The sequence below is a fragment of the Herpailurus yagouaroundi genome, unplaced genomic scaffold (genome assembly GCF_014898765.1).
Source record: "Herpailurus yagouaroundi ecotype Mexico unplaced genomic scaffold, PumYag 29, whole genome shotgun sequence".
In the NCBI taxonomy this organism is placed as follows: domain Eukaryota; kingdom Metazoa; phylum Chordata; class Mammalia; order Carnivora; family Felidae; genus Herpailurus; species Herpailurus yagouaroundi.
This window is the reverse complement of record NW_024412377.1, coordinates 41,423,557-41,443,354: the sequence shown is the minus strand read 5'-3', so window position 1 is coordinate 41,443,354 and position 19,798 is coordinate 41,423,557. Positions and strand designations below refer to the sequence as shown.

At 43.3% G+C, this 19,798-nt stretch overlaps 1 long non-coding RNA gene across 3 annotated transcripts in view; it reads left to right on the top strand.

Moving 5' to 3' along the window:
* The window catches only part of LOC121044769 (uncharacterized), a 55,538-nt gene that overhangs the window by 1,280 nt on the left and 34,460 nt on the right, over positions 1-19,798 (top strand). The window contains exons 2-3 of one of the 3 annotated variants that reach the window (XR_005797472.1): positions 2,014-2,195; positions 14,438-16,030. This is a non-coding gene — a long non-coding RNA (uncharacterized LOC121044769). Of the gene's footprint in view, positions 1-2,013; positions 2,196-8,822; positions 9,952-14,437; positions 16,031-19,798 lie in introns of those variants that run through there. The other 2 variants (XR_005797474.1, XR_005797475.1) reach the window with 2 other exon arrangements.

The window sequence follows — 19,798 nt, the reverse complement described above, 5'->3', positions numbered from 1 at the left end:
GCGGGGGCGGGGGCGGGGGCGGGGGCGGGGGCGGGGGCGGGGGCGGGAGCGGGCGGGGGCGTTTGCAATACAGAAGTGGCGGGAGAGTCGGAGAGAAAGATGAAACTATGAGAGCTATTTAAAGGCCAACCTCACGAGGTTTGCAAATGAAACAGACTCTGAAGGCAGAGGGAGACGAAGAAAGGGCAACTTCTAGGTTTCAGGCTTGGGCAACGGGGGCGTGGTGCCATTAACTTTGGAAACACAGGAGAGGGGAGGGAGGGCTGTGGGATCCAACCAAGTTGAGAGGCCTTTCGTATTCAGTTGAATATGGCATCTGGGGCTCAGCAGTTAGAAATCAGTTCTCTCCCTCCCCAGCACCTCTTCCCAGGGGACAGGGACAGCACCCTGACTTCTATTGTGGGTGCACCTGTTTTCTATTATGAAATCCTAATGTTTTCGGTGGGATTGAGCCTTCTCCCAGCTTCCCAGATAGGTTTATACTGGCCGAATCCAGTTGGTACATGCCATATCTCTGGCCACAACGATGGATGTGATAACTCTAGTTAGAAATACAGAGTTATAGGGGCACCTGCGTGGCTCAGTCGGTTGAGTGTCCGACTTCAGCTCAGGACCTCATGGTTTGTGAATTTGAGCCCTCATTGGGCTCACTATTGTTAGCACGGAGCCCACTTCAGATCCTCTGTCCCCCCCCCTCTGCTCCTCCCCTGCTCACGCTTTCTCAAAAATAAATAAAACATAAAAAAAAAAAGAAATACAGGGCTATAGTGTATGCAAATGGTATAATTACATAGATTAAAGGTTGTTGTGTAACACGTACACAATACTATGATATCTGATGCTTACTGGGTGAAGCCGCAAGTCCCTGGCACTTTGAGGTATTCCCTTTGCCACCACCCTGGAATTATGAGCACTCCTGGAAAAGATGCCAACGTGCTGGCCCATGCTAATTACCATCCACAAAATAGCCATTTCGCAGTAGAGGGAACTGGGGTCCAGAGAGGTGAAGTGTAGTAGTTAGGATCATTGTTCTTGCAAGTGACCAAAACTTCAGTTTAAACTGTTTTAAACAAACAAAAAGAATTAATTGACTCAGATCTAGGGGTGGCTTTTGGCTTCAGGTACAGTTTGATCCAGAGGCTCAGAAAATGTTGTTGAAACACAGTGTCTCTACTTTGCTATTTGTTCTGCTTTTCCTCATACGTTTGTTGATTTCAATCTCAGACTGGCCTGGTTTCGTGTCGGGGAGATGGCTGCCACAACTCTAAGCCTCACATGCTTATGTCTTCAAATCTAGTGAACAGATAATGAACGTTTCTCCCCCAGAAGCCCTATTACAGGCCTGAAGCCTTCCTGTTGGCTCTAACTGGTCCTGTTCTTGGCCCTGATCCATCACTGTGGCCAGAGATATGGGATGTACCAATTGGATTAGGCCAGTACAGACATACTCCTGGAGCTGGGAGAAGGGTCAATCCCACTGAAATATTAGGATTTCATAATAGAAAAGAGGTGCATCCACAATAGAAAATCAAGGTGCTGTCACCTGAGAAGAGATGCTGGGGAGGGGAAAAACTGATAACCACAGGAAGAAGGCACCTGTTTGAGGTCACCCAGCTTTTAGGATCAAAGCTAGATCTCAGGTGTTAACCCCACCTCGCTTTCTTCCAAACCTTATTGTCAGTTGCGTACTTTGCTTCCATCGATGTTCCCAGAGACTTAAGGGGATCAGAGGCCAGCAAGGGGTTAGTCAGAAAAACAGTGGCGATTAAAACATTAGAATGGGTGATGGGCATTGAGGAGGACACTTGTTGGGATGAGTACTGGGTGTTGTATGTAAGCGACGAATCACGGGAATCTACCCCTGAAACCAAGAGCACGCTGTATACACTGTATTTTTAACTACCTTGGCAGTAAAGTATATTAAAAAAAAATAAATAAATAAAATAAAATAAAATAAAATAAAACAAAACAAAACAGAGAGGTCACAAGTCCTCCATGATCTTCCTCTGACAGAGCATCACAAATTGGCCAACGTTGGACAATGGAGTAACAGGAGCAAAGCATCACTCCAGGTGGGCAGGCAGGAAACAGCTGGCTGGGAAAGGCGCCCATGACCCCTTGCCCCAGTCCACCCTTGGCCTGGAAGAAGTCAGACCGGAAGTGGCCAGGGAACTTGCAAGACCTGCAAAGAGCCGGTAAGGACCAGCCCCTTGGTTTCTAAAATTGGCCCCAGTTTATTATTCACTGCTGAGTTATTCCATGCAACTCTGTCACTCTTTTCTCTCTCCCTTCTCCGTCACACAAAGTTTTGCTGGTTGGGGTATTTTTAGCTCAGTATGGGCCTTTGGGGATCATCAAAATCCAACCCACTTGTTTTGCAGAAGAAAGAAATGAGCCCGATTGGAAATGAGTTATTAAGGCTACACGTTTCTTATTGGAGCTGATCCCCGACCTGGGTCTCCAGGCTTCTAGCCGGGGGATCCCACTGTACCAGGTAGTCTCCATCCTTCCCTTCCTGGTCCTGGCAAGGTGCCTGACTGTGCTCTGCCTTTTTAAAGAGTCACATGTTCACCCAAGACTGATGGGAACAGGTAGCTCTTACTTTAGAACATTTGCAGGCCAGTCTTTGAGAACTCAAGAACAGTCCCCCTAGAAAGGTGGTTTTGTGTTATATAGGTTCTCAGTCTGACCCGTAAAACCCACTGGACATTAGGAGCGTGAAATGATTCATTCCTGTGTCTACTTTTGAGGGGTGGACACTGAACTTCACCTTGACACTTTTTTACAGGAAGGCTTTAGAGACCTCTACTGGATGCTTGTTTGCTTGCAGTCAGCCTGGGGCCCCCTCAGTGTCTTTGCTCTTGAATGACAGGTCACCAGGAGCTCACATTCACAGGACCCCGTGCGTACTTTGATGCTCTGCTGTGGCCAGCTTGAAGTTCTTCATAATTTTATCTTTTTCTTACATTTATCTGTTTATTATTCAAGAGAAGGTGGAGAGAGAGAGAGAGAGAGAGAGAGAGAGACACGGGCAGAGAGAGAGAGGGAGAATCTCAAGCAGGCTCCATGCTGTCAGTGCAGAACCCAACTCAGGGTTCAAACTCACAAACTGCTAGATGATGACCTGAGCCAAAATCAAGAGTCAGATGCCTAACTGACCGAGACATCCAAGTGCCCCAATCATTTATCTTCAAACTTTTGTAGGTAAAGCCAACTAGACAAGGCACATACATGTGAGCAGGGAGATACATGTAACTCGGACGTCCGCTGCTGTTCCTTTTGGCCTCCTTTACATGAAGCATTAACGATGCCCCCTGAGGACAGGACTCAGCTGCACCCACGACAAATGCAAGTTAGGTGAGACTCGAAATGAGTACAAGGCAAGTGTGTGACCTCAACCCCCGAGAAGCTGTGCCCGTGTTCCAATCAGAACTCGCTTTGAATACACAAAGGGGACAATCACATTCTTGACCAAGGATCCCCGGCATATTCTTTCTTAGTCATATTGCTTCTGTGTAATAGCCAACACTTCGGCTGAAAATTATGACACAGAAGCAGAGGGAAAGGTGAGGCAGCCCACAGTTCCTTTCCTTGCAGCCCTTCCTCACTTGTCCAGTAAGGTGAAGGTAGAGCGTTGCTAGAATGGGCACATATCAACATGTGAAATAAAAACAGCCGCGCTAGTTTTTTGCAGCATTTTCGCTGCTCTGGTAATAAGGAAATACATGTCCCTGTGTGAGCTACAGGATACAAATCAAGTAATTTCAGTGATTCTTCATCGAGTCACATGCTCTCACGTTTGCCCTTAAGAGCAACATTGCACAATATAAAGACAACGGGAAAATTCATGCTAATATTACATTAAAATTTTTCTGAGATCGACATCAAAGAGCGGCTGTAAAACATCATGACAAGAGGAGAGGAAGGCCGTGGAAGAAAGAGAAAGCTTTATGTTTTAGTGTCTTTACTGGCACTGTTTTCATCTCTTTGGACAGGGGGCCCCACATTTTCATTTGGCCTGGGGCCCACGATTTGTGAAGTCGTCCCTGCCTTTCTGACCTCAGAATTCAGCTTCTTAAATTCTGTTGCTTCAGCTACATAGCTTGAACACACTTGTCGTCTTGATCTCTCATTAGTGCCTAACCATTTTTCTTCCGCATATTAAGCTGTTGTTTGCATTTACTACTTTCTAAAACTTTTTTTAACAACATTTATTCATTTTTGAGAGACAGAGGGAGACAGAGAGTAAGCAGAGGAGGGACAGAGAGAGACAGACAGACACAGAATCCGAAGCCGGCTCCAGGCTCCGAGCTGTCAGCACAGAGCCTGACGCGGGGCTCGAACCCACAAACCATGAGATCATGACCTGAGCCGAAGTCGGGCGCTTAACCGACTGAGCCACCCAGGCGTCCCTCATTTACTGCTTTCTAATTCATAAAGAGCTGTATTCGTTTTCTAAGGCTTTCATAACCAGACACCACAGGCCGGGTGAATAGAACAGCAGAAATGTATTTTCTTCCAGTTTTGGAGGCTGGAAGACAAAGATGGAGGGGTTGGCCATTTGGGTTTCTTCTGAGGCCTCTCTCCTTGGCTTGTGAATGGTCACCTTTTGCAAGATGACCTTACGCAGTCTTTCCCGTGTGAGCGCATTCCTGGTGCCGCCGTGTGTCCAAAGTTCCCCTTCGTATAAGGACACTAGTCAGATTGGATCAGATCCCATCCCAATGGCCTCATTTTACTTAATCATTTATGTGATTCAACAGATGGATGTGGGGGGGGACACAGGTCGGCGCATCCTTTTTCGTTTTCTAATAAATAACCTCGAAGGAGCAGTCAGTACACATATTTTGCCAATCCGTTCATTCATTCATTTGACAAATACTTACTGGGTAGTCTCTCGCCAAGCACTGGCTGGCTGACTGCCAGACGTGTGACCTTCAAGAAGACAGGGAGGTACATACCTGCTCTTGTGGCAATTATGGAGGGAATAAAGAAATTAAGGAGGGAAGAAAGAAATTCTCAGTCAATAGGTTCAGTCTTCTCAGCGAAGCTGGGCTGGAGATGGAATATTTTTAAAGTAATTTTTCAGTGTGATCGATGAGGTTTTGGAATGGTGGGGGTTCGGAGCCCACGGCCAACAAAGAATTCCTAAAGACATGTTTGGTGCAAAAAGGTGATTTTATTAAAGCTCGGGGACAGAACCCGTGGGCAGAAAGAGCTTCCCTGGGGTTGTGAGGAGTGACTGGTTATTTACTAAGGAGTTGCGGGGGGGAGTGCGGCAGGGGTAAAGGCAAACCCGAGGCCTCCAGAAGGACTTTGATGTGCTAAAAAGAATGCCTATGATACCTGAGGCCTCGCTGTTGTCAAGCTAAGGTTGTTTTTCCTCTAGTAAGGCATTAGCATTAGGACGATAGGGGTTCCTGCAGAAATGTTCTACTCTGTATTTGCCACAAGTACTTATCAATGGGGTGCAGGTTATAAGGAAATTTAATTTTACCTGCCATTTCCTTCTTGGCCTTTGTTCCATATCACTATGGAGGGGAAGGTGATGTTGGGGCTCCAGGAAACTGTAGGTTTCTGGAGATTAGGCTATTGATAGGATTGCCTTTTTTTTTGTAATTTACTAAGATATTTGTAAACTGATGGAGACTCGTGTCCTGCAGGACTGTGATCTCTCTCAGTGAACCATTTGTTTTCTTCCCTTTCCTTTGTTCTTGGGCAACCAGGAGTGCCTGAGGAATATCACACGTATCCCGCCTGGGGGTGGGGGTGGGGGGGGGTGCTAGCTTGTACTTTGCCCTCAGCCTGCCTTATGGTCCCTCATCATAATTATTCATTTTACTGTTTTTTTTTTTTTAAACATTATACATGCTCATTACAGAACAATCAGGAACTACACAAACATAAAAAAGCAAAAAATTACTCCAGATCTTACCACTCAGAAGTAACAAGTATTAACATTCAACGAACATTATTTTAGACATGGGCATGTATATGCATAAATAGGTTAGATGAAAAATGTCCTCAATAAAGATCCCATTACAGTTAAAAAATTTTATTAAAGCAATTTAAAAAGCATACTCATTTTTTAATCCATATATAACATCTTAGAGATAACATACATATTTATATAATTTAAATATATATATCATATATATATCATATATCATATAAATATATATCATATATGTATGATAACATACATATTTATATAATTTAAGTATGTGGACATTGTCTCAGTGTTATGTAACAGGCCAACAACTATTTTCTGTGAAGGGTCAGATAGTAAACACTTTAGCACTTTTGAGCCCAGAGATCTTGGTCCCAACTATTCCGCTTTAGCATTGCAGCAAAAAAGCAGCCAGAGAGGATAGGTGAATGAACGGAGTGTGGCTGTGTTCCAATAAATCTTTATTTATAAAAGTTGGGCTGGAGTTGGTCTGAGATTGTATTTTGCTAACCCCCCACTACAAAAAAATAAGAGAATTACTATACTGATTCTTCCTTCTATACCTCACTTCTCCAGATTTTGCTTATTTTTTTTTTACTTTGTTAGGGCTTCTGGTAGCATATATCCTTTTATTCTGCCTTCATTCCCACATATGATTAGCCATAGCTGTGAAATTATATAAACCTGGTGTTTATTATCCTAGTCAGTTTGGGCTGTTGTAACAAAAATATCTTAAACCGGGTGGCTTATAAACAACAGATATTTATTTCTCACAGTTCTGGAGGCTGGGAAGTCCAAGATCATAGCTTTGGAAAATTTGGTGGCTAGTGAGAACCCACTACTTAGACAACCATCTTTTTGATATGTCCTCACATGGCAGAAGGGGCCTCTTATAAGGGACTCATCACCTCCCAAAGGCCCCACCTGTTCATACCATCACATTGGGATTTAGGATTTTAACACATGGAATTTGGGAGAGGACACAAACATTCAGATCGTAGCAGTATTTCATACTAGTTCTTTTTTTTTGTAGTTTTTTCATTCATTAGATCTTTATATTATTCACCTCACTTTCAACTGGGATTATCTGTCAAATAGTTTAGTTTGTTTTTGTTTTTGTTTTAAAATGAGTTCATGAGAGGCCCCCAGGTGGCTCAGTTAAATGTTGGACTCTAGATTTGGGCTTAGGTCATGATCTCATGGTTTGTGAGTTTGAGACCCGCATCGGGCTCCTCACTGGCAGTGTGGAGCCTGCTTGGGATTCTTTCTCTCCCTCTCTCTCTGCCCCTCCTCATCTCTCTCTCTCTCTCTCTAAGGAAGTAAATTTTAAAAAACCTTTAAAATGAGTTCGTGAATATTATATATCCTGAACTCTTCATGGCAGAAAATATCCATCTTCTATTTCCATACTGGATAACACCTGACTTGGAATAATATTCTTGAGTCACACTGTTTCTCTTCCAAGTTTGTGGTCATTGCTCCATGGTCTCTGGGCATTGGAATTGCCATGGAGAAGCCTTGAACCCACCTGACTTCTTCTCATGTGGCTGACTTGCTTTTGTCTCCTTGAATGTCTGGAGGATTGTTTTCGTTATCCTTAGCATTTAAAAGTTTAACGAAGAAATACCTCAATTTCGATCATTCTGTATCACTTTGTTTTGGTCTAATGTAGGTGTGCCCTTTTTATCTGTGAATACAGTTCTTCCTTCCAGGAAATTCTTCCTGGCTTGTATCTTTAAATTATTTTTTGTTTTTCTTGATATTCTAAGGATACCAATTGTCCCCAAGTTGGACAATTTTTCTTTCTTTTGTCTTCACTTTTGTCTTCACTTTAATTCCGTCGCCTTTTCACCCTGCACTTTCTACCATGACCCCGGCCACCCCTCCAGGCCATTTTCAACCCCCTTTTTCTCTCCTTCACCATTGATAATTCATCAGATCTGTGACAATGTGGCTTCGTTGCTCAGTTATTTTCCTTAGCTCTGCAATCTCTTCTTTCCACTTAGTCAATTGTTTTATCATGTTTCCTTAAGGGCTTGTTTTATTGAATTCATATTTGTAATGAATTCTTCTCCATAATGAACCATTCAAAGGAAACCAGCATCTCTCCTTCGGGTTTTATTTCCCTCCTGAAGACTGTTTTGTTTGTTTGTTTTCTCTCTTTCTTGCCTGATACATGGCTCGCTCTTGTTGGAGTAGACCTGCGTAATTTCTGTACTAATGCCTCTCATTTGGCTCACCTGTAATGAGGAACAGCTTGTTGATAGCTCCTCTGAAATGGTGCCATGAATTCTCCTCCGCCCTTCCCACTTCACCTGGGACTGTTTTGTCTTCCCTCCAGCCTGAGAGCTGAGTGCAGCTTTCTATTCATTTTTCAAACATAGAATATTATTCTGAGTTCCCAGTATTTTGGTGACGAACTCTGCTTTGGGGAGATGCCGGTGGCTTTGTGAGCTAGCTATACTCACTCACAGTGGAATCTCTTTCTTTTCATGGCTGCCAAACCTAAAAGATTATGGTTCAGGTAGTATCTCTTTCCTCTCTGGATACTACTGCTGAATTATTAAAAAAAAAAATTTTTTGTTGTTGTTTATTTTTGAAAGAGACAGTGTGAGCAGGGGAGGGGCAGAGAGAGAGAGGGAGACACAGAATCTGAAGCAGGCTCCAGGCTCTGAGCTGTCAGCACAGAGCCCGACGCGGGGCTCGAACTCACATTCCGCGAGATCATGACCTGAGCCAAAGTCGCACGCAAACACACTGAGCCACCCAGGCGCCCCTGCTGAATTATTTTTTAAAAATTACTATTTCATCAAATGTGGGAAGACGCCTCTGTGACCTTGTTTTCACTCCGCTTTCTTTATGTGGAACTCAGGTGTTAAAGAGTCAGGTACCTTTTTGGGAGGACTGAGTTATGAAAAGAGACCAGAGGAATGTTAAAATCCCTTTTAACGCGATGTTCTATGCCACGGCTAATATGACAGCAGCGGTGACCCAACCATGGAAAACTATCACCAAGTTCAAAACCAATTTAATAATAAGAGACATTGCAATTTTCTGACCGCTAGAGGGCAGGCCTGGCCACACCTTGAGGAAGATCCATCCTCCAGTGTAGTTGTGTCAAACGAGTTACACCGGAGTTCATTTAAACTGTTGCAAAGAGTGTGAAAAGGAAAAATTGGGACGCGCACGGAGCTTGCATCACCTGGCCGGCAGGACCTGCTCATCTGTAAGGTGGAATCCATGGTTCTTTCTCCTGCCGTCCGTATCCACCCTAGTCATGAGCTCACTTCTGTCAGAACCCCCAGTCGTCTATGTTTGCGAATGATTAAACCACAGCCCGATGTTCAGTTGACTGTGCTGTCTTCCAGTTAGCGTACAGAAAGGTGAAATGGCTTGTCCAGAGCGACGGCCACCCGGCTTCTAAACGGTGAAGACCTGGCGTGGGGGCCCTGGCCTCCAGGCCTCCAGGCCTCCTGGGCCTCCTGCAGGCCTCTCCCACAGGGCAAGCACTTGCTGCTGCTACTTTGTTTTCAGCACCCCGACCACGGGTGAACCAAGACCAGAAGGTAATCGAGCACAGTCCTCCTCGGCACTAGCGATTGGTAGCCCTGTGGCATTCTGAATCATTTGGGACTGAGTCTTCTGTGGCCCAGGGACAAGTCTCTCTACAACAAAGATGATAGACACGTGCCTTTGCTGACAGCAGTGTTCCATTTGTTTCTTCGAACGAGTCTTGCTGCTGAGGGTACCATCTGCCGGCCTGAACTTCCAGCCTGTTGCTCACCAACTTCCTCCTTACGTCGCTCACGGTAAGTCACCGGAGAATTCGAGCCCTGTGGCTCCTCCTTGAGCTGTACCCTTGGCCTCAGCACTTTGATGAAGCGTTTTAATCCTACACGCGAGACCCGCTCGTTGTACTCAGGGAAGCCCTGTCCGTGAAATAATCCAAACCCTGTCAAAGGCTTCAGATTGGGATATAAAGTGCTCTGTCAGTAACGCAACCTGGGAGCATCTTTCAAAGGACTGTGTCCTCACAGAGACATTTGATTTTAGTTTTCATGTAGGTTTCATTTAGACTATCCCAGCTAATCACCATTCTTCCCTGGGGAATAGGTTGGCTTGAATATCGCTGTTGGGGTGCCACAGACCAGATCCCCACCGTCAGGCAGGGGGCAGGCCTCATGGTTCCTTCAGCAGGAGTTGTAAACATGGGTGGTAGCCAGTGTGGTTCAGTCCACTGTGGACTGAAGTGTTCAGCGCCCTCCACACATCCCTGATGACTAGAAAAACACATGTGGAGAGTTATGCTTTTTACCACTGGCGTTGCCTGGTTTTATATCTCGGCATGGCGGGAGGGGTGCATTCTCATTGTGATACAACCTGGTGGAGAAATGAATCGAGCCTTGGATCAGGGAAAGAGGTAGCTCTGTTTCCTCCTTTCTCGGGGGCTGAAGGGGGTAAGAGCTTGGACTCAAGGTGTACAGAGAAAAATCGAACAAGGCTCTCTCGGGGGACTGAGCCAGCCCTTGAACTATAGCGTGTAGGAGGGAAGGGAAAACAATCCTACCTCTACAGATCCTAGGAATCGTGCGTTGCGATATCTGGTTTAAAATGTTCTTTCTTCCCTTGCATCCCTTTCAAGATGTCAGTAGTGTTTTATCCGACATCAGAGCTGGCACACCCTGGACTACAGAGAATCAAGACAGGACCCGTGTCCTCTTGGCATGGGCTACCCTGAGACATGGGCCACATCCCTGGGGTTGTTTCTTCTGAGAAACTCGCGTAGCGAGAGCTTGCAAAACAGTTGTGTGATGGCGAGAGGTGACCAGCAGAGGACCCAACCAGTGGTCCAGAGTGAGAGCTAGTAAATGAGGACCAAGGTAGATTCGTTACAATGCAGAAATATTCCCTGAAGATTCGCAGGAGTGATAAGGTGGAGGAGTCTCCCAATAAAAGATATTTTATAATACATGAGTAAAATATAGTCTAGGAGCTCGGGCAAAATTAGTTGGATATTAAGCGGAAGGGGCTCCCTTGAACACTAAAGAACCTTGAGAAATTAAAGGTCCGTATTGTTCGCTTCCTTCTGTTTGGTTGCCCATGGTTTTACATCTCCTAAAATAAACTCAACTGAAGAAGGTTGAGATCACCTTTGTTAAGACGTTCAAAGAGGCGCCCCTGGGTGGCTCAGTGGGTTAAGTGTCTGACTCTTGATTTTGGCTCAGGTTATGATCTTGCAGTTGTGGGACTGAGCGTCCCATCTGGCTCTGTGCTGGCAGCGTGGAGCCTGCTTGGGATTCTCTCTCTCACTCTCTCTCTCTCTCTCTCTCTCTGCCCCTCCTCTGCTCATGCTCTCTTGTGCGTGTGCTGTCTCTCAAAATAAATAAATAAACTTCAAAAAAAAGATGCTCAAAGAAGAAAATGTATTTTATGTGATGATCAATTTCTGGTTAGAGCGTACTTGCAGGAAAAACAGAGGGGAGTTCGGGGCTAAGTGAACGTGCAGTTTAGTCCTAGAGGGAAATGCAAAATGTTAACATCGCGAAAAACGGTCTCATTAAAACTAGAAGCATATTTACAGGGAGTGGAACCGTGTAAGTAGGAAAGAAGCAGCCTATTTAGTTTATGGCTTCTAAAAGGTGATGGGAAAATCTTGTGTTAAATAGCTGTGCGCTTAGTGTTACAAACACAGCGTTAGAGATCTAGGGAATAAAATACAAACTTCCACGTGGATGTGGCTGGGTGTAACAACGTGTTTTTTGTTTGTTTTGTTTTGTTTTTGTTTTTTATGTAACAGCATAAAAACACCCCAAAGAAGGAAGATGGGAAAGATTGCTGAATAAATAAATGCTGTTGTTGGGAATAATTGGAGAACCATTTGGGGAAAAAATTTACCTTAGAATCATATCTCATACCATGATACACTGCAAAATTACTTTAAAATCACCCAGGACCTATTTCTCCCTCCTGCGATAACCAATTTTAACTTTGTTTTAGGGAATAACCTCTCCTCTTGTATGTGTGCGGTGGCGGGGGGGTGGGGGGGGGACTATAAATCAAGGTCCTTTGCCCTTTTCTGGTCAAGGGGTAGCAGTCACCTGAGTCAGGACAATTGGAGTCTATCTAAAGGGACCATGAATGGAGGAACAGGAAAAAGGGATCTTCATGGGACACCTACTCTGTGCCAGGCACAGACCCCTGCCCTCGTGGAGCTTACATTCGGGTGGGTGAGGAAGGAGTGAAGAGAAAGATAGTGAGTGCTTCTTCGTTTCACTGCTCTGTTCCTTTTATGTGTGACAAGTGGTTTCTCCTACTAAGATCCCCGGAGCTGCCTGCGTATTCCCTCTCCAAGCCAAGCTCATCAGGTTTCACTTTTACTCTGTAAACTCTTTTCGATCTTCCTAACACATTCCCTCTGGGTTTAGATTATTCCTAATCTAATTTAGTATGCAGAAATGCGTACTAAATCCCATATGGCTTAAAGAAATGATTTTTAAGCCTCAGGGGCAGAAGAATCACGTAGAGGGTGGTTAAAAGCACATATTTTCATGACCCTTCTAGAGCAATTTTGATTAATAAGGTCCGCTCTGGGTATCGCAAACAATCAAATAAATGAAACAGGTACTCTGGCGCAGGGGATTCTGAAACCACTCTTTAAGAACCATCATATTTAAGGGGCGCCTGGGTGGCTCAGTCGGTTAAGCGCCAGACTTCGGCTCAGGTCATGATCTCACGGTTTGTGGGTTCGAGCCCCACGTCAGGCTCTGTGCTGACAGCTCAGAGCCTGGAGCCTGCTTCAGATTCTGTGTCTCCCTCTCTCTCTGCCCCCCCCCTGCTTGTGCTCTGTCTCTCTCTCTCTCAAAAAATAAACATTAAAAAAAATTTAAAAAAAAAGAACCATCATATTTAAGAGTCAACTAATATTTTCAAACGTAGGAAGACAAGTGGAAAATAAGAAATTTATGAGATCCGTAGTGAGGTGGCAACTTTCTTTCTATGGCTTTGAAGTAAAAGAAGCAACTGCAGAGGAGAAAATAGAATCATGTACATAAACATCGAGATATCCGTAAATTAAAAATCTAAAGGATAAGAGCCAAGATAGAAAATGTTTCTATCAAATGTGACAGACAACAGTCTAATAGGCATAACAATCTATGATAAGCTTTCAAATTTAACACGACTGGATAAAAGGGATATTTTTACATGAAGGAGAACGCGAATAGTCAAGAAATACATAAGAGAATGTTGTCTTCTAAAATAAGCAAGAAAATGAAAACTAAAGCAACATGAAGGTATTGTCTTATGTCTGCTAAACTAACGGCAGCGGAAGATTCAATGACTTGCCAATGGTGCCCCGGTGAGAGGAGGCACCCTTGTAACTCTCATGCCCTGCTGAGGAAACTTCTGAAAAGCTATACTCCCCCCAAATAACCAAGGTGGTCTTCTCTATTCTTGAGGCCTATGAAATCTAGAACACAAGATTTCTACATCAAGAATTTTTTAGTATTCGGGAATAAGTCGTAGCTCATCCCCAACTCCAGGAAGCCCCTTTAGTCGCTCAGACCTATGGCCTGTTGTGTTTAGACATAAGGGCCCAAGGTCCATCACTTCCCTATGCTAAGGCTGTGAGATAGAGCAAACGATGATGACAACAACAACAACAAGACATGCTTTTAAATATTGTATGGGATACAATTATATTAAAAAACTTCTTGTTTGTCTGAAGTCCAAACTTAACTGGGAATCTTGCATTTTATCTGACAACCTTACCCTAAGCACAGATACCCCAATCTTTCCCCCCTTGGGAGCTTACAAAAGGACACTCATTGAATGGTCCATGACAATATCCAGCTCCAGGGATTAGGGGTACCTTTGATCCTTGATCTCTTAGAACTATAGGACAAAGGTGCAACACTTTTTTTAAATCTTTAAATCTGCTAACTCAACCAGACACTTTGAATTCAGAATCTGGAGTCTCTTTCAGCCCAGTCTCTTGGCCCTCAACCCTCAGGCTGGGTCCTTTAGCCAACAAACCCTAGAAGTAGGTGGGTTCTTGACTCACCAGCCGAAAATCAGCTCAAAAATCAACTTCTCTAAGCTTTGGTTTCCTTGTGTGTGGGTAATCCTACCACCCCTGGGGGGGAAAGAAGAATATATTTTGTCATTTATTTTTTTTTGTCTGTGAAGACTATAAAGCCAGGCAGATAAACAGGGATAAACCAAAGCGGTTACCTATAAGGGACGAGATGGGAATGAGGTCAACGGGGCCCATTTTGTATTATTTTATTCAAGAACCATGGGAGCGAATTACATATGCAAATAACAGTCCTTGCAGTTCCGTTGTAAGGATGAGATCATGCAGGTACAGCACCTGGCATACTCAGGGGGACTTACAAAATGGTGCTGGTTTATTTCCACTACAGTAGCCCCCGCCCCCCTTTTTTTTAAAGCTTTTATTTGTTTGTTTGTTTGTTTGTTTGTTTTGAGAGGGAGAGAAAGACACAGTCTGAGTGGAGGAAAGGCAGAGAAAGGGAGAGAGAGAGCATTTCAAGCAGTCTCAACACTGTCGGCGCAGAACTCGATGCTGGGCTCGAACCGACGAACCACGAGAGCATGACCCGAACTAAAGAGTCTGACGCTTAATGGACTGAGCCATCTGGGCGCCCCTCCGCTGCAGCATCTTGAACCTTTTGAAGGGGACCTGTCCTTGTCTAGCACCTGATGTCCTGTAGACTAAGAAAAAGCAAAAGTCATCAGCTGTATTCTCAGGGAGCTGTTCTAATATTTCCCCACCTTGAAGCCTATGGTGATGCTTGCTTCCCTGCCTTGCTATTCTGCATTCCCTTGCTATTCTGCATTCTTTCCTTCCTGCTTCCCTCCAGCCACATCCAATTTTGTGTCCTCAGAAGTGGACGGCAGACCAATTTTGGGCTTCATGATTTCGTTCTGGCTCACTACTGCCCACTCCATTTTCCTTCCCCTCGTTAAATGCTACCTCTTCTTGTGCAGTGGACCGGTAACTCACTATGTCTTAGATCAAGCAACTCTAAGAATAGTGGGTGTCAAGAACAGTGCTAAGGAAAGGAGTTGGCTCTGAGTGGATTTGCCCATGTGGGAAAGCAGTGAGGTGAGGAGATTTAGGAGACATCTGGTTAATGCCAGTAATTTAGAGATTCATGTGCCGTGACTGGCTTCCAGAAACCTCCTGGGCTGACTTCATCGAGTTTCTGGGAATGTCTCTCTGGTTCAGGATTGATTTGTGATGAGACTCACTTTCCAGCAATGAAGAGAGAGAAGAAAGGAAGAACGATAGAAAAATTTGTCTTCCAGATTCATGAGAGACGGCTAAGAAAGGAAAGAGATGACCCGAGCCAAGGACCGAGGAGCTCTAGGGCAGTGTGTGAGGAAACCGCCTCACCTCAGCATTCAAGATGGGGACGCCATCTTCGCGGGCCTTCACTGTGCCCTTGCTATTTGCCTACTGGGTGGCCAAAGACGAGGCCTTTCTGGACTTGTGAAATGAAGACCCCAGAAGGTCCTGCATGTTTGTGGCCTGCTGTCCACTTCTGAGGAACCAGCTCCTTCCCTGGCCTAGGATACTCCTCCTTGTTGACCATTTTTGCCTTATGCTTCTTGTCTTCCTTGTCCCAGTTCAAATTGTGTATGGTATTCTCAACTATGACGTTCTATTACCTCTAACTGATCTCCAGTAGTGTATTAAATTTTCAAAACTAAGTCTCTGTGTTGTAGAACAGTAGCATTTGTCAAAGATATACCCGGAACGGCCTTGGGTCAGTGCTTCCTTTGAAGCTTAATGATCTAGAGGTACCTGGAGACAAAGATTTACTTTTTTATTCACTCTATCTTTTTCTTAAAAACATTTTGATAAGTTTGTGCTAGCACCTCGCACAATCTTAGAGCTTCTCTCTGCCATATTTTTAAACTTTTCTTGAAAAAAAGAGTGCAGGTTGAATCACTGTGTTATACAGCTGACACCAACACAACATTGTATGCCAACCGTACTCCATTTTTTTAAAAAGAAATTGTATAAATAAGCTTCTGAGCCTTTTGAAAATAATGTTCAAGGACATATACTTGAATAAATGTATTAACTCTATCCTTGGTCCGTGTATGAATGCGTTTTTGGATCACTCAAGACTGTCACTGTTGGGTATGGAAATACCGATTAAAATTAAAACCAGGTTATTCAGACTGGAGCTATTTATTAATGTCTACTTACGACTACGTTTGAAAATTATTAGCATAAAAAATGATAAAGGGTGTTGTGCAACTCCATGAGAGATTCAGACGAATGTTGCTCGCCTCTGCTCTCCGCGAGGGGAGGGGAGAGGCTAGGAATAAGACAAGTTACACTAATTTGTGCAATTTGCATTACTTGCTATTGGAAGATACTTTTCAACAGGCCATGGAGGTACAGAAAGAAACAAAATAAAGTCTTCCTAGAGTTTGCATTCTTTCTTAACACGGTCTTCCTTAATGGGATTCTAGAACTGAGGAATCTGGGGGAAGAGAATCAGTGGTTGAGAAGATTTGGACACAGGGCAGAGAAGGGTGAGTGTGAATCAAGGCACAGAGAGGCAGATAATGCAAGAGATGTTTGAAAGGGTGGCTGTTACCAAAGGAGGTTTATCCTCTGTAGGTGGCAGTATGGTCAGACTATGGAGGAGGCACACTTCTGATTTTCCTTTCTATAGTGCTAAATCAAATATTTTAAGTTGCTGAGCATAGGCTCATAAGTTTTAAGAAACCTACTCATAAGTTTTAAGAAACTAAAGCTTAACATTTGGGGAAACACTGGCCAAAACATCGGATTGCACTAGGAATTTGAGAGGTAGAGAAGGAAGTAGAAGTATTAATTAAGAGTAAGAAGCCAGTTGGCCATCTTCCATTCAATGGGATTAACTCACCCTGGGTTGAAATGACCTCGACAAACACAATGGCTTTGATTAAACTCCCCCCTGAAACTGGCGGTATAGAGTACAATTTTTACCTATCCTAGTTTGATGGAAATTCTAACAGGAAAAGTAACATGCCATTGACATGGGGCATTGCTTCTTGATGAAAGAAAAAAAACTCAAACAGGAGGTAGCTGGGTCAGTATAGGATTAAATGAGAGGGGGCTGGTATTTTTAAGCACCAAGCTGGAACATTTGGATGAATTGTCTTCCCTCTGGGTAAAATTCTGCCTCACTCTCTGCTGAGGGTGGTTAAAATTACAACCCTTTCCAATGGGCAGTACTAGAGACACGCTGACCATCCTTAATCACAGTCTCTCATTTTTCTAGACCTTTTCTTGAATTATCATGGAACCACCTATCATGGGTTATGTTGCTTGAGTTATATTTTAGTCTCCTCCATCATGTATGAGAGAGAGAGACCTAGTCTAATCAGCAATATGTTCTTAGAGCTTATTCTGCAGATGGTAATCTCATCTGTTTCCATTGGCTTCTCTTCTTTTTAGTTTTGGAAGGCAATTCATTAAAAAAGAAAATTTCATTGTTTATCGTCTCAGTATAACAGTCATACACATTTGATGTAGAAAATTTAAATGAAAACATAAACAAAGAAAAGAACATATCTTCTATAGTTCTGATAATATAAAAAACAAATTTCATGCATCGTTTGATAATTCATGTTTGCTACCAAAAAATCTCTGTGTAGTTCAATATTCAGACATGAGATTCTTTAATAGCTACATAGTATTTTATTGACTGCATATTCCTTGGTTTACATAATATATCCCATATGTTGGATAATGAGATTCAATATTTAGGATTCTTAGTTTAAGAATTTTGCTGCATTGAACATCCTGTAGTTTACTTTTATTTTTTTTTTTTTTTAACTTTTGCCCTCAACCGTGGTTATTTCCATGAGACAAGTTCCTACATGTGGAATTGTTGGATCAATCTATGTGCACATTATAAGACTTTTGCTAGATACTGTCACACTGATCTTGTAGAAGGTCGTACACTGTATTTTCTGAGCTGCAGTGTTTGAGGATGCCTGTTTTCCTAGATGAAGTGTGTCTTCTGGACTTTGTCTTCAAATTCTAGTGGTTTTCTTTTTTTTCAAATTTGGAAACTATGAATTACAGATGGTGACTGGGAAGTATTATGAATTCCTGATATGATTCCAGCTCATATTAATTGAGTTTGTTAGTCAAATGAATGAGTTAAGTAAGGACAGTGATTTTAGAGACAGTAGTATGAAACTCAAAGTTTTTAGTACAATGGAAAGGATTAAATATCAGTTTAGGTGAAATGGCTTTTTATTCTAGCTTTATGATCCTAAACGGGTATAATCGTGGCAAGCTTCAACTTTTTCACCTGTAAAATGAGGATGTCCTACTTATTTGTAGGTGAAGTAGACCATGTGGTCTAAGCATGAGTGATCCCATTACCACTTTGAGGAGTAAGCTTTGACCTATATAAACCCCCCAATATAATCTTATCTCCCTTTCCTGGTAATTGGTTGAGAGAAAACAACCTAGCTTAAGCCAATCAGCACATTGCATTTGTAGTAGATTGTATCATTTTCAAAATATGTCAAGCATATCACATCTGGATGTTCTCATGGAAGGACTTTATTTCTTACTCCACTGATAACAGTCCGAGGCAATGACTTGCTTTGTCCCCTGAAATGGGGGTTGAAGTTATATGTTCCATTTCCAAGGGGAAGGTTGAAGAGCTAGCACATGGGTCTGCTGTCAACATTTACCCCCTGCCGCAAGATTGATATGCCCTAGAAATTGACTGTTCCTTCAGTCTTAGTCCCCCAACAAAGAGGGTATGGATGAAGTCTCAGCTGATCCACAGCTACCAACAAGAAAGTTAACGACAAATAAGCCTTTTTTCTTGGTAAGCCACTGAGGTCTTGGAGTCATTTGTTACCACAGCACAGCTTATCTTAGGCTGACTCATACACCATTTCTCGGGCCAGATTGAACATTTTTAAAGAGCGAGTACCTAACCTAATTTTATCTGTTAGGGATGATTCTCAAGGCATGTGTTTGACATCGGGGAGAAGAGGCACTCTCTGTCTTCGGAGGCTGTGATATATAGAGGTGTCACAAGGAAATGCTGTAGCATTTTGTTACTATGATAGAAATCAGTCCGAGGAAAGAGCAAACGAATGAGAATAACACCAAAAGAACTGCGTAGAAATGGAGCCAGAACCCTAATCTTAAATCAACGTCTGAAGTTGACATTCCTTTGAACTCTTCAGTTAAATAAAGCAGAAATAATAAACTCCCTCTACAGTTTAAGCTACACTGAGTTGAATTTTCTTTTATTTGCAGCCAAAGCATTGTGGTTGGTTCAAATGTCTCACACAGCGTGATTAAGCAGTACACGGTGTGGGAAGCATGGCAACAGGACGATACCATGAAATGGTAATTTTTGGCAGGTGTTTGTGCTGAGGGTGGTTGAAAGAGGTGAGGTAAAACTCAGAATTCTAGAAGATAAGGGATTCTGAGAGTAGGGTTCAGTATGGTTATTCTTCTGTAAGGCTGAAGTTAGAAACTGGGTGGGGGATAGGGTGAAGAAGAGATAGTCTCTTCATGGTTTCACACAGACTGATTCTGGAAGTTCTTCACTCTGTGCTCTCCTTGTTCTTGTGGTCCTAGTATTGGTTCTCATCATTCTAGCTGACCCCAGAACTTCAAACACTTCCTGCTTGGCTAGATGTCCACTTCCAGCCCGCCCTGTTCTGTCACAGTTCATACTCTTAGCAGAGAGGCCTTTTCCCAGCTTCATCACTTGACTGGTAGGGGGCTTAATTAATTAACATTTGTAACATGTTTCCAGCTCTTTAGTGGATTAGGGATAA